The following is a 12,814-nucleotide window of genomic DNA, read 5'->3' on the forward strand; positions in this document are numbered from 1 at the left end:
GCATTTACATCTACAGGATGAAAATTCAGATCACTGAACTTAACATGAAAGTTATTTAAGGTGCTAATGATCTATACTTGTACACTGCTAGTATTGTGCCATGCCAGTTGTTTTGAAGGACAAACATTCCTCAGAATTCCTACAAAGAAAATGAAAAAAATGCTGAAAAAATAAAATTGATATGCCCCCAAAAGAAAGCCAAATAAAAATAATTCTGATCAAGAAGAAATAATAGCATTTTCTTCTATTCATCAAGGGGAGAGAAAAAAAAAAAAAACAAATAAACACCTCAGAGCTACTTTTTGATACTTTATTCTTAAATTGCTCTGTGTCCACTAGTTTTAAATGTCTTCCTTTAGTAACTTTCTTCTTAGGCACCAATTACTAGTCATTACTTTGTTATGTCAGTGAAAACAAAAGAAACTTTGGGTAATACATTCTCCTGCTGGAAGACAGTAACTTACCAGACCTTATTCTCTAGCAATACTGTAGCAGAAGACTATAAAATGTGTCTGAAGTGCCTTAAAATAAAAATTGCACTGCATTTAATATGTGGTATAGGTGGTCATCATGTTTCAAACAGAGATCTGCTCTAAGATCTGCTCTACTTACAGATAATTGAGCAATTGTGAGTTTTGTTCATCTCCACAACCTCTGAAAATTTTGGGAGAAATTGTCACTGAGATAGCAGAAGTCTGAGGAAAGCATTTTGAAGAAAACTGCCTCTCATTTATTAATATAACAAAGTGAGTCTGATGGCTTAAATAAAAGAACAACCTTGGCAACTGCTGAGTTCTTACAACCACTATTTTAAAACATAGAAAGGAAAAAACATATATATGAAATCAGTGACAAGTAATAATCTTTAAACGTCAAGTATAAGAAYGAATTAAAAGAATAACATGCAGAAATTGCAAAGGAAGACAAGAAGGAATGTATCACTTATGAATGAGGTAAGTGGTTTTCAGAGTTCACTAACAGAACCAATGCATATTAGGTAAAAAAAAAATCATTTTAGCACATTTAGGCTTCTGTAGTTTGCATTATTGTCTATTTAACATGAATATTTAATTCTCATTTGACTTTTTGATTGCCTGACAGTAGTCACTAATGTAAAAAATACATACAGGGTATTTCAGGAGCATACACAGTTTGTTGTGTCTACAGATTAATGCAGACCTAGGGGAATAGCCATGATTTTTGTTAAAAAGTGAGGATGTGAGGATGTTAAAAAGTGAGGATGTGCCCAGGCCAAAATCATGTCAGAGGCATTAGTACTCTTATTCCCTGGTATTGCCACAGGGGTCTTCCCATTGTCCCTAACATTGTATGGTCATTTGTTACTCGGTGAAAGAGAAAAACATAAGGGGTGGTCATCAAAAAAATGATAAAAATATAGAACTTAGCAAGCTAATACATTTTCTTGCTTGTCTTGAATGTGAGAAGTATTTCAAAGCTATGAGAAATTCAGAAATGTCACACTGGTCTCTTAGTGATTCTAAGATAAAAAGTGCATCTCAGTCTTCCAAAAATGAGTACATAAAGTAGTTGCTTTAGGTAGTTTTGAAGACTCCTCTCAGCACACTGCTTCTCCAGCTTCTGGCTACAATTTGATTCCTGCTCAGAAGAAATTCAGTGGCGGAAGTAAGGCYTCCTGAGCCCTCAGACTTTTCTGCCATTTCAAAGAGCAACCTGCTAGGAGCTAGAGCAAGGCCCAGGGCCCTTGAATTTTTGGCACAGAAAGTAAACCTTGAGCCCCATGCTCAGCCCCAGCCTGGTTTTGAAGCAGGCACTATGGCCGGGAATCATGGCCAGCCCACACACAGAGAGGAGAGCCCTGGCCAGCAATGGGCAAGGAGCAGCCAGCATAGCCCAGCAGGGGACACAGGTGGCTGAAGCCCTGAGGAAACCTCTGGAGTTAGGCACACACATCCACCTGGAGCCTATGGCTCAGGAGAGGCATGAAGAATTTCTTTGGCATCAAACAGCCTTTGGAGAACACGTCCAAAGACCTGCTGGCACAGGACAAGACCCCAGGACCCCCAATACCCCGGACTAACTCAGCAGGCAACATCAGTCTTTGATCTTACTTCTTTTCTTTTCCTCYCCACCCATGAATCATTAATTTTACTGGGGCCCTAGGCTAAGCTGGACATTAAGCCTGAGCTCAGAAGGTCTGCTACAGCAGAGATCATGGGGAATTTAGGAGGAAAACCCCCTAGTCCTGCATCCTCATCAGGTTTCGGGCTGTTCAAATTCTGTTCATGTGTGCAGGAACCTGGGAAGCTTTGAGGCAAATAAGTTAGGTACTCCAGGAGTTTGGATACTTCCAGAGGGAGGGAATTACAGAGGGGCTTAGACTTGTAATTTTGGATTCAGGTATCTAACTTCTACTTAAATTCAGGTGCCTTAGAAGGTTTTTAATCTAGCTCTAATCTGAAATGCACTGCTACAAGCTCTTTCCTCGCTGCCAGTTGAAAAGCAAGGGCCCTGGGAAATTGTCTGAAGAAAGGTAAATCTTTTCTATCATAGTGAGCTACTGTGGATGCCAAGTAGAATGAAGCAGCTTTAAAGAATTTTTCCAAGTCAGCTCAGAAAAAGTGATTATATAGGATTTATGAATCAGCTCCTTATAAACTTAATAATAAATAAAATAAATTTAATAATGACTCACCATTTCCTCTACTTGCTAGATTGCTTAGCACTGATTTTGATACTCCGAAAGAGCGGCACTAATAAGAAGCTGTGTGATTTACCTTGAGGTGAGAGTTTATTTTGTGAAGGTAGTTCAAACCTCTGATATCAGAATGAAGGAAAGTAACGCTTGCATAGCAGAAGATATAAATAGGGTACAGTCAAGGAATATTTTAAAACTGCTGTTGTCAGAGGTGTTTCAAATTAACTTGGATCTCTCTCCTAAATTATATCACAAGTCAGGAAAACAGCCAAAATGTCCTGAATGCAGGCTCTGATCAGATAGTCTCTTTTAAATCAAAAATGAAAGAATTTAGGAAGGTATCATCTCCAGACTCTTCTGTCAGCTCTCCCAATGGCATTTGGCATGGCTGCACTTTATCTGTGTCACTGTGAAAACAGGCAATTTAGCTTAAACTACTGATGAAAGATACAGCACTAGACTGACTCACTCTGCACGGGAGTGCATGAGTGCTCTGACAGCTTGCTCTCCTGATTCGTTGGGGTGGAGACCCAGAGAGCAGCAGAACAAGCAGGCTGTGATAACTTCTGGTCACAGTCCGAATCCACAGCTCCAATATTTTCCCAATTTTTCATCCATGGCAATGGGACAAAAGTGTGGTTCACCATGAGGCAGAATAGCAATATAAGCAAAATACTACCATTTCAAGGTCTTAATGCAAGTAATTAGGGAAAGAATCATGATTTCTAGTAAAGAAGAAAAAAAATCTGTTCTGTTCCTGACCTGTATTATGTGAGAGGTATCCCAAATCCCAGTAAACTGGTCTTACCACCACCGAACAATCCTTTTTTAAAAACAGTTTATTTTTTTCAGATTTAGTAGCCCAGAGGCAAAAAGAGCAAAATTATTCCATTATTATTTAAAAACWCTTTGTCACCGTATGTCATGTTAAGAAATGATTTTCTCTGTGTTACAACTTAAAACGTGCTTTTCTGGGACCTTCTTATTATTAGAAGAAAGTGTTTGAGTGTGAAGATCTCATTCTATAGAATATGCACATCGTTGTACTAGCAGCATTATGAACACTTTCTGTGAGTGGCGCTAACAAGAGAAAAACCGTAATTCATTACTAGCTTCATAGGAAGTGGGATTTATCATTTCCTTTGTTCAGTGTTTTGTCTTACTTCCTGAAAAATTTTAGGTGAAAGAAAACTTSCCCTTAATTATTAATCAAAACTCTTTCCAGGAGCTAATTTCTAAACGAGCTTCAGTAGGAGAGTGTTGCCCACTAAGGCTGGAGATTTCCAGTGCTGTTTTTTTTCCCCTTGAAGAAATGTTATGGAAAGTCTGCCATTCTTTGCTTTGTTAGATTTTGATATTCTGCTTCTTCCTTCTGCACTCTCAGAAAGAACCTTTTCTTTTTAATGCTTGCGTCTTCACCCCAAATCTTCCATAATTTTCATCTTTTTGAATAGCTCATTATACAGTTGAAGGCAGCCCCCTCCAATTTGCCTGGGTTGCTCTGTGGTGCTTTACAATGCCTACCCTGGAGCGCCAAGTCGTGGGAGCTGCAGGGAGGAGACTCCTACATGAGGGGCCACCAGAGCAAACTCTTCCATCATTTATGAGAGATATCTTGGCTAAGTTGCGAATGTTAGCGCTCTAMAGTAGACTCACCTTTCCACTTTAGCCCAATCTATTTGCCATATGTCATGTAAAATTTCATGCTTCAGAGGAAATAAAAAGCTTACTGCGAAGTACAGCAACCAAAAACTAGGAAATAGACCTACAAAAAACAGAGTGTGCAACTCAGCAGCTGTTAAGATCACTGTGTATCAGCAAAGGGGAAACAAATACATCAGTAAAGAAAAGAGATTCCAGTTTCAGAGTCACAAAAGAATTGCTACGTTCAGTCAAAACCAAAAAATCTTTGAAGTAGTGAAAAATTGTATTATGATGTCGTTTCTCAGATATGACAAAGTCCTGGTCTATAGTGATCACTAAAGATCTAATGTTTCCAAAGCAAAAGAATATCAGCTGCAGTGCTCTATCAGTCTCATAACACATAGTACATTTCTACCATACTGTCTCTTATGTTTTTAACTGGAAAACTCAGTTTTCACTGTCTGAAAGTTCCAAAGGAGGCTTTATTTTTTCTATCACTCCCATGCTAATAGAAGTTCTTGAGCAATTTAGCTGTTGCTGAGCATTCACTTTCCATGAGTATCTTCTAATCCATACAAGTATGATGCAGCACAGTAATACTATCTTTTTAGCATTATACCTTTTTAGTAAGCTTGGAGCTGCCAGAACTAATAGCCCTGTTGTCAAAACTACTTGCCTTCTGCAGCTGTTTTTGTAGGATGGAAGCTGGTCACAGAAAAAGGTGCATATTGCTATGAAATCTCAGTGAGTTTTAAATCCTCCTGACCCCTACACCTGCTGTTGCTTGAGAGCACAAATTAAAGAGATCTCACCACTTTTCTCAGCTTTTCTATTGTTTTCAAAACCTTCACATCTGAGTGCTTTACACACACACACAAAAGGCATGTTTTTTAGTCTTTTGTTATCTATCTGGAACTGGAGACAGTTGTGGGATGGATGAGAGGACTCTGGCATTCTTTCCTGTAATGCTGGGCTGAATTATTATCCCTTCTCTCCTCCCACCCTGTCCCTTCTTCTCTGTAAATCCTCCTTGGGACCCGTTCCATTCTGTGGAATATCTGTTGGGAATGGCTATTTGAGGAAAAAGARAAGGAAAATTAACGAGAGGTTAATTTTTGTGTTCATCAATTTTGTTGTTATAGAAGAAGATAAACAGTTGCATTTAAGCAGTTTTCATCTGTAATCCTAGCATTTACATCTGCTAATTATTTGTTGAGTCTGTTGAGACTGAATGAAGAATATTGCATTAAATAAATTCCCAGGAATATACAGAAAAAAATGGAGGAACTGTAACAAAAAAGGGTTAGTGCACAACAGTGATTTATTTATGAAGAAAGATTAATAGCTAAACTCGGGAGCCCAGCTGAAGGGAAATAATTGGAAACGTTCTCAAAGGACCCTGTGGGAACTGGCTCAAACCTCAGACTGTAAAAATTCTTACTCATTTTTACTTAGTCCTCAGTAAAAAAAAAGCTCCAGTTAAAAATTAAACAGGGGGAACATGTCTAAAAATATTTTCTGGGTCTGAGTATCAAGCAAGGTTTGATGTAGCTAATGTGAGCAGTGGCCTTTGGTGGCAAACAGATGGAAAGCAGCAAAACTGTACACGGGTAAATGACTACTCCTGGGACGTTTTATTGCCTACCTCTGAGTTAGAAAAGAAAATGGCCAGGATTTGATCTTTGCACCTGAAGACAAGTGACTTGGACCAGTTTGTGTCTGAATGGCTAAACTCTCTTCCACCTGTCTCAGCCACATCAATGAACTGCCCTTGAGCAGCCAACCTTGAGTGCCTCCAGGAAGGAGAGGAAAGCACTGCCCTCACAGCCTGCCTGGGCACCTTCTGCAATGGTGCTTGTTGGCACAGGCCAGAGCGTGCCAGCATGCGCACAAGGGTGCGCTGGGTGGATGACTATGCCTCTGCTGGAGCCCTTATTCTGGCCCTGATTAGTTTGCAAATAYAGATATAACTGGATCTAGAATCACATCCTGTCAGTCACAGTATGATAATACAGCTGGCAATACAGTGACCCTTCTGTTCAGGAAAATAGGAAGACTACTACTAAACACAGAATACGAACTATGAGAATTTATAGAATATATGTCTAATACATGAGCACAGGACATGTCTTCAGTGAAGTCCTGAAGGAAATACCCCCAACTATACCTTCCTGTTATCACAGACAAATAATCTCAAAAAGCAAAGATGAGGGAGTACACAATAACACTTAAAACATATTTACCATATCCTTTATCTCAAAAAATAAAGAATTTTCTTCTTCTGAGGTTTCTTTCAATTTTGAGTTTATTAACCAGATTTTTGGTGACATCAGAAATATAGAGATTATATTGTTGCAAAACAACAAAGCTTGTTAAATTATAAGCATAATTTAACAGAGCTTTGTTTCTCCTGCAAAAATGCAGATTTTTGCAATTCTCAAACTACTACTCATCCAATTCATTAACTGTGACAGGATAGTGGAGAAACAAGCAAAACAAAGTATTAACATGGCCATTATAGATACCCAAACGTTCATTACAAACAGCACTGTGGGATTTCAGGAATTTCACAGGAAGGCTGGTCTTTGATTTTCTGTTTGTTTGTTTGTTTGCTTCTCGTTGTCCTTAGACTTTTCATTAATGAAACACATTGGGGTAATGTAGTCCTTTTCATAAATACAGAAGATCTTCATCAAGATATAGAGTCTTTTAGAAAGAGCACTGACAAGTGTTATCCACTACAAAACACTATTAAAGGAGGTTTATCTGTTGCTGGAGAATTATATAACAGTTCTGGATTTCTCTTGTGAGAGATACAAACCTGTAAGCAGGACATGGAGCCTGTTGTATGAATGTAATATATTCAAACAGAACTTTCTGTACACATATATTTAATTATAAAAATAGTTCTATCTTTCTAAAGCCTGTAGCTGCAGGCCTGCAGCCTGTAGAAAGATTTTTGTGTTTGGGTTGCTTTGTCTTCCTTAGACACAGAGAAAGCAAAGATACACTTAAGGCCAGATTTTTAATGCTCTGCAACAATGTAGGTAAGTTAAAACAGTCCTGATCCTACAGATGAGGTCACCATTCTGTAAACGGAAGGAGGTGCCAGATACTGCAAACATTTTGTGGTCTTAGGAAGGAAGGGAAAAGAGATTACTCTTCCTGCCACCATTTCTTTGTGTGTCGGGGGGGGAGGGAGAAAGTTAAAAATGCAATGCCGAAGAAGGTATTTTTCATTTTGCTTAAAAAAAAATCCATTATGCCTTTGAATAGCAAATCAACAGCTATAAAGAATACTACCTTCAAAAATACAGCTAAGGGCTTGTCAGTGGATATTTAGTATCTTGGCAATCTTGAGACTAAAAACTTACTGCTTTTAAAATGAAAACCAAACATTTCTATAAAAGCAAGTTTCCAAGATCTCAGGCAAGAGGACAGGAAAATTCTCAGCAATGCACCTAATCTCAACACACTCAGCAAAAACACCACCAGGAATACTCAGTCTTACTTAAAATCCATAGGCCCTTGAATCAAGTTCTTCTCTCATATCTGATTAAAAGAGGTAATGCCATCATCTGTCAAACACACTATACTTAGCATTTTGATACAGTACACTGATGCTGCTGTGACATGCTGACAAAGCCCTTCTAAATAGCTAGAGGAAATTCAGGATATCAAGGAACAAGACAAGTGGCCTTACACTACACATTGCATTAGTAGCCTGGGCATGTGAAGAGCACAGCCATACACATTAAGGGGTTGATTAAATGCAATAATAGTTGATCACCTGTTATTTGACACTGGGATTCTGGCTTCTATTTTAAATTCCATGTGCCTTGAGGGAACACTGTAACAGTTTCTGTYGCATGTATCTTACAGACAAAACAATGAGGAAATGCTGAGAGACTAAATAAAGCTATAAAAACAAGAACCAGTAGTCAAAGCACAAAAAAAGTCATTGCTGAACATTTTCATAAAGGGATTTCACTATAGAGGACAAGCTTTATGACATTACTTATCATTGCTTTTGCTTTTTATCTACTTTTTAGAAATTGATCTTTTTAAGAAGGATTTTATGACATTTATTTCAAGGCATTTCTCGTGCATACTGCATCAACTGTTCATCAGTTTTTTGGTTAATGAAAAGGTTGTGTAAGTTTTTAGACTCTTGTAGCCTTTAGCAGGGAGCAGTCCTGTGTCAGAACTTTAAATTAAATGCGAAGAGCTTGTCTTGTTTCCCAAATGCTCTGGTAATTTTGAGCATGCTTTCCAAGCACAGTTCAACATTATTGCAAAGGTTACGATTTATATGAGCAGAGTTCCAACTTCATCTGTCCTGGCCAAGGGGATCTATCCTTCAACCCTCAAGTATTCAGAAAGCCTCTGAAAGAATCACTTCAAACAATGATTAAGCAAAATGTAATACAAAGTTCCTATAAAAACCCCAACATTTTTTTTAATAATATTCACATATGACTCAAGCTCTGCTAGTTTGGTACTTAACAGAACCTGTAGGGAAATATATCTCATTCATGGACTTTTTAATGCCTTCTGCAATTAACTACCTGGGGAAAAAACAGTATCTGTAGAATTACTGCTTTCTGCCTTATCTACTGAAATACTATCCAGAGAAGAGATTTCACATGAGAAACTCTGGTAAATCACAATCTTAATCTACTGCAGACAATTTACAACTCCTTTCCTCTACCCACCACCCTACAAAAGCTTCTGTATCTTGGCTTCTCTTTATGGGATTCCTAGACCTTCAAAACTACCATCTTCTAGTGCTAGGCCATGCTAGTGACAGCTGTCAACTTCTGGGCCTCATGCTTCCAGGAAGCTCCTTCCTAACAGTGAGGAGGACCGCTGTTGTTCAGATCCTGCACTTGCATTTCATACCTCAAAAGTCAGCTAGGCAGGGGTGCTGCTGTCTGTAATTTCCCTTCTTCTTTAGTATTGCTGYGGAGATATTTCCTCTGTGGCATCCTGAAAAATCAAAGGGAGAAAAATGAAACCCTTCCATCTCAAGAGGAATGTGAGTTCAAACCTCCCTCTGCTACTCCTATCTGCTGCAGTCTTAAATACTTTCATGCTCTGAGAGCTCCCAGGCAATGGTCACCAAGAGTCATCGCACAGGCCTACCTTTGGAGTTTGGAAGACAAGAGTATTGGGGAGCAGTGAACTCCCAAATGAATTTGAGATTGAGGGATCCTCCCTATCCTGGTCAGGTTCAGAGATGTTCCTTTTTTAGTCTTATCAAGTTCATTGTTTAGAACATCAGAACGCTTGGGCTCCTTTCCCATGACAGTTGTACCTCAGTGACACGAGGTGGGAAGCTATGATAGTGCACTTTAAGAAAAGCTGCTGGCTAATTTTGTCTCAAGCTTACCTAAAACAGTTCCAACTTTTGCCAGCTGAAACTGGGAGCTGTCAGGTCTCCCTCAAAAGGCAGGACAACACTGTTGTCTGTCAACGAGACAACACTAACAGATGTAGCAAGTCTTCTCAGCTAATTCTAGAGACTGGCATTAATGTAATTGTTCAGTATAAATGGGATCTGTTCTGAAAATTGTTTTCAGAGTGGGACTTCAAATATCCATTTAAAACATTGAGATTTATGTTTGTTTTCTGTTAAGTGAAAATCTTGCTACTGTGTGTCAAGACACAAAGTAGTAAGAGACAGCATGAATGAGCTCTCCTTGCTCATTGTGACTATTTGCTTTGGGGGCTTCAGATTTTTTTTCAGCTGAATGCAGCAATATTGAGTTCAAGTTTAGAAATAGATTTTTCCCCATGGACATCAGAGCAATAACTTCTTTAGTGTCATGTCAGATTATACTCTAAGAATCATGAATTATCATGGCAGTGATAATACAGTGCATTAGGAGGTAAAATCATAGGGTTGTCAAAGTATATTTTCCTTCTGCTGTACATTCTCGGCTTCTGGTGCAGAATTTAAAGTGAGATATGATGCATAGAAAGCCAGTCCCCAAAAGCTRATATAAGATTTCAAAGTGTTTCTCCAACTATGATTTAAAACCTTCATGACAGAGTAATTTTTGACTGAATCTCCTGGCCTTATATTCATCTGCTTTTTAATGTCTAACAATCTCTTCTTGCACGTATGTGCTGTAAATTTCTAAATCTATAGAACTGCTCATTTATTTTTATATTTTTCACTTTGATAAAATGACTTTCATRAGTATAATCCTTCTTGTATTTAAGTTAACAGTTTTGCCATTGCCTTCATAGGATCAAGGATTTACTTTAGCTTCTACTCTCTAAACGTATGAACAGCAGTATGGAGTAAATGGGAAGAAGGAAAACCAGGCAGATGGGAACTTTAAATTCGACTTTGCTACGGACATGAACAAATCATTTAGTCTCAAATACTGAAAAAGGATCCTCTAATTTCTATGTCTCAGGGTTTGATTATCTAGCTTTAGAAAATTGGTCCTACTTAACAGAAACAGCCAATAGTCACAACTTGCAATGCAAGGCCTACCTACTTAAAGCTGGACACATGGGAAGACGTTCATAATCAGGATAGTTCTAAGTATCTGACCCTCAGTAGCTCTGTTCCTCAGTTTACCTTTTAAAAACTGGATATATTTCCTCACTGAAATGACAGAAAGGTAAGGAAATGTAAGATACTATACATGAATTCAGTGTTTATAGTATGGACTGCAGAAAGACTAGAAAATTCTAGAATCAGGCTTGCCAAATATGGTATTATGTTTCTATCCCAGCTATTCTTTTCAGAACAGGCTGGGAGACTAAAACACTCCAGTTTCAAACAAATACATAGTTAATGTGAAACCAGGTGTTTTGTGTGAAAAAAAAATCTTTAAGCACTGTTTCAAACGTATCTATGTTAAAGACTTCAGTGMTAAATACTTAAAAATTTTTAAATTAGTATGAATGTGTCCCCTCTCATGTCTCCCTTTTATAGGTCATAYGCATTTTCAGCCTGCCATGTAAAGGAGTTGTTTTATTATTTGTCAATTCAGGCTGGAGAAAGAATGCCATTCTTGGAAGTCAATTCACACAGGGGCTGATAACAACTATTTCAAGACTCTGTGTTTGTATGCTTTGTATCTGACTTTAAAATCATAAAAGTTACATTTACATGTCTCTTCCTTTTTATGTATATAACTTGACATATTAATGTAGGTAGCATTTCCAGAAATAGAGAAGAGGGAGTGAACCACTCCATGGCAGAAGGAGAGTCCATAGTCCTGTGTGTGATAGAGTTGGAGGTCCTCTTGTCATTTTTGAGGGAAAGATGAACAGAAAGTCATTCTTTTTAACGTAGTCGTGTGAGTGCGGCACGCTGGATCATATATAGCAAAGAATCAGGAAACAATGTGAAAAAGGGCTGTTTTTTTCAGCTTAGACAAAAATGAAATTTTACTGATATATTTGTTATATATACTGATATACTTTTTACTTGCATACTGATGTATCTGTTACATATTAGTGTTTCAAAGCACATATGCTAAAACACATGGACTACTGTTTCCAAGCGCTGCACTTACTGCAGACACGAACAAGAGAGATTAGCTTAGATGGAGTTTCCTGCTGCTGTATCTAGACTGGCACATCATTTAACGTAAGATCAGGTATTTTGACATTGCACTCTGGTCTGGAGTACAGAAACACCCAGCTACTCTCAAACAGAAAGATCTACTGACCTTTGCATCAGTACCTGTTCCTTTGGCCTCTCCTTTAACCTGCGTGTCAGTATGCAAAAGGAAAAGCAAGACATCCCTAATGACCTGCAGTTCAGATAATGCGTCACTGGTCCGAAGCAAAAAGGAGGTACTGAAAACAGCTAAAAAAATTAAAAAGTGGGCTTAMGCGGGCACAGCAGTGTAATCAAAATTCGAAATTAAAATAAAAAGCTTTATCTTTTGAAAATAAATGTTGTCAAACAAAYTTGATTTAATTCTATGATAAAAATATGTACTAGCTGATCGGGGCAAGCATATAAAAATAAACTGACGTTTTGATAAAAAAAAATAGTGCTACAAAATACCAAGGCAGATACTAACATATTAACTACTAATAGGTTAAAGAAAGTTTAAAAGAGATTCTAAAAATATTGCTGGTATTTTTTATATTAGCAGAATTTCTGGTGGGCTTCAGAAGAGATCAATACTAATAYGTAATACTTTGGTATATTTTCATCAATAGTCTGCAAGAAAATACCGAACTACTGGTCGAGGGTTTCAGGTGAGCCTTTGTGAAGACTAGACAGCTTCTGGATCGCAATTAAAGTAAGTAAAAGATCCATCACTGGTTTTAAGTCTACCTAAATGCAAGTTATGCTTAATGCTCCACTATTTTTTGGAGGGGGGAGCAACAAGGTGGAATGACACATGACGTACTGGAGAAATGATTTTATGATCTGATGGTTCTGCAATATAAATTATATAAAGACATGGAACTATCACCTAAATTTATAAAAGCACAGGTTTTGCAGTAGGG

This window comes from Rhea americana, unplaced genomic scaffold (assembly GCF_003343005.1).
Source record: "Rhea americana isolate MKP2758 unplaced genomic scaffold, rheAme1 scaffold_88, whole genome shotgun sequence".
Taxonomy (NCBI): domain Eukaryota; kingdom Metazoa; phylum Chordata; class Aves; order Rheiformes; family Rheidae; genus Rhea; species Rhea americana.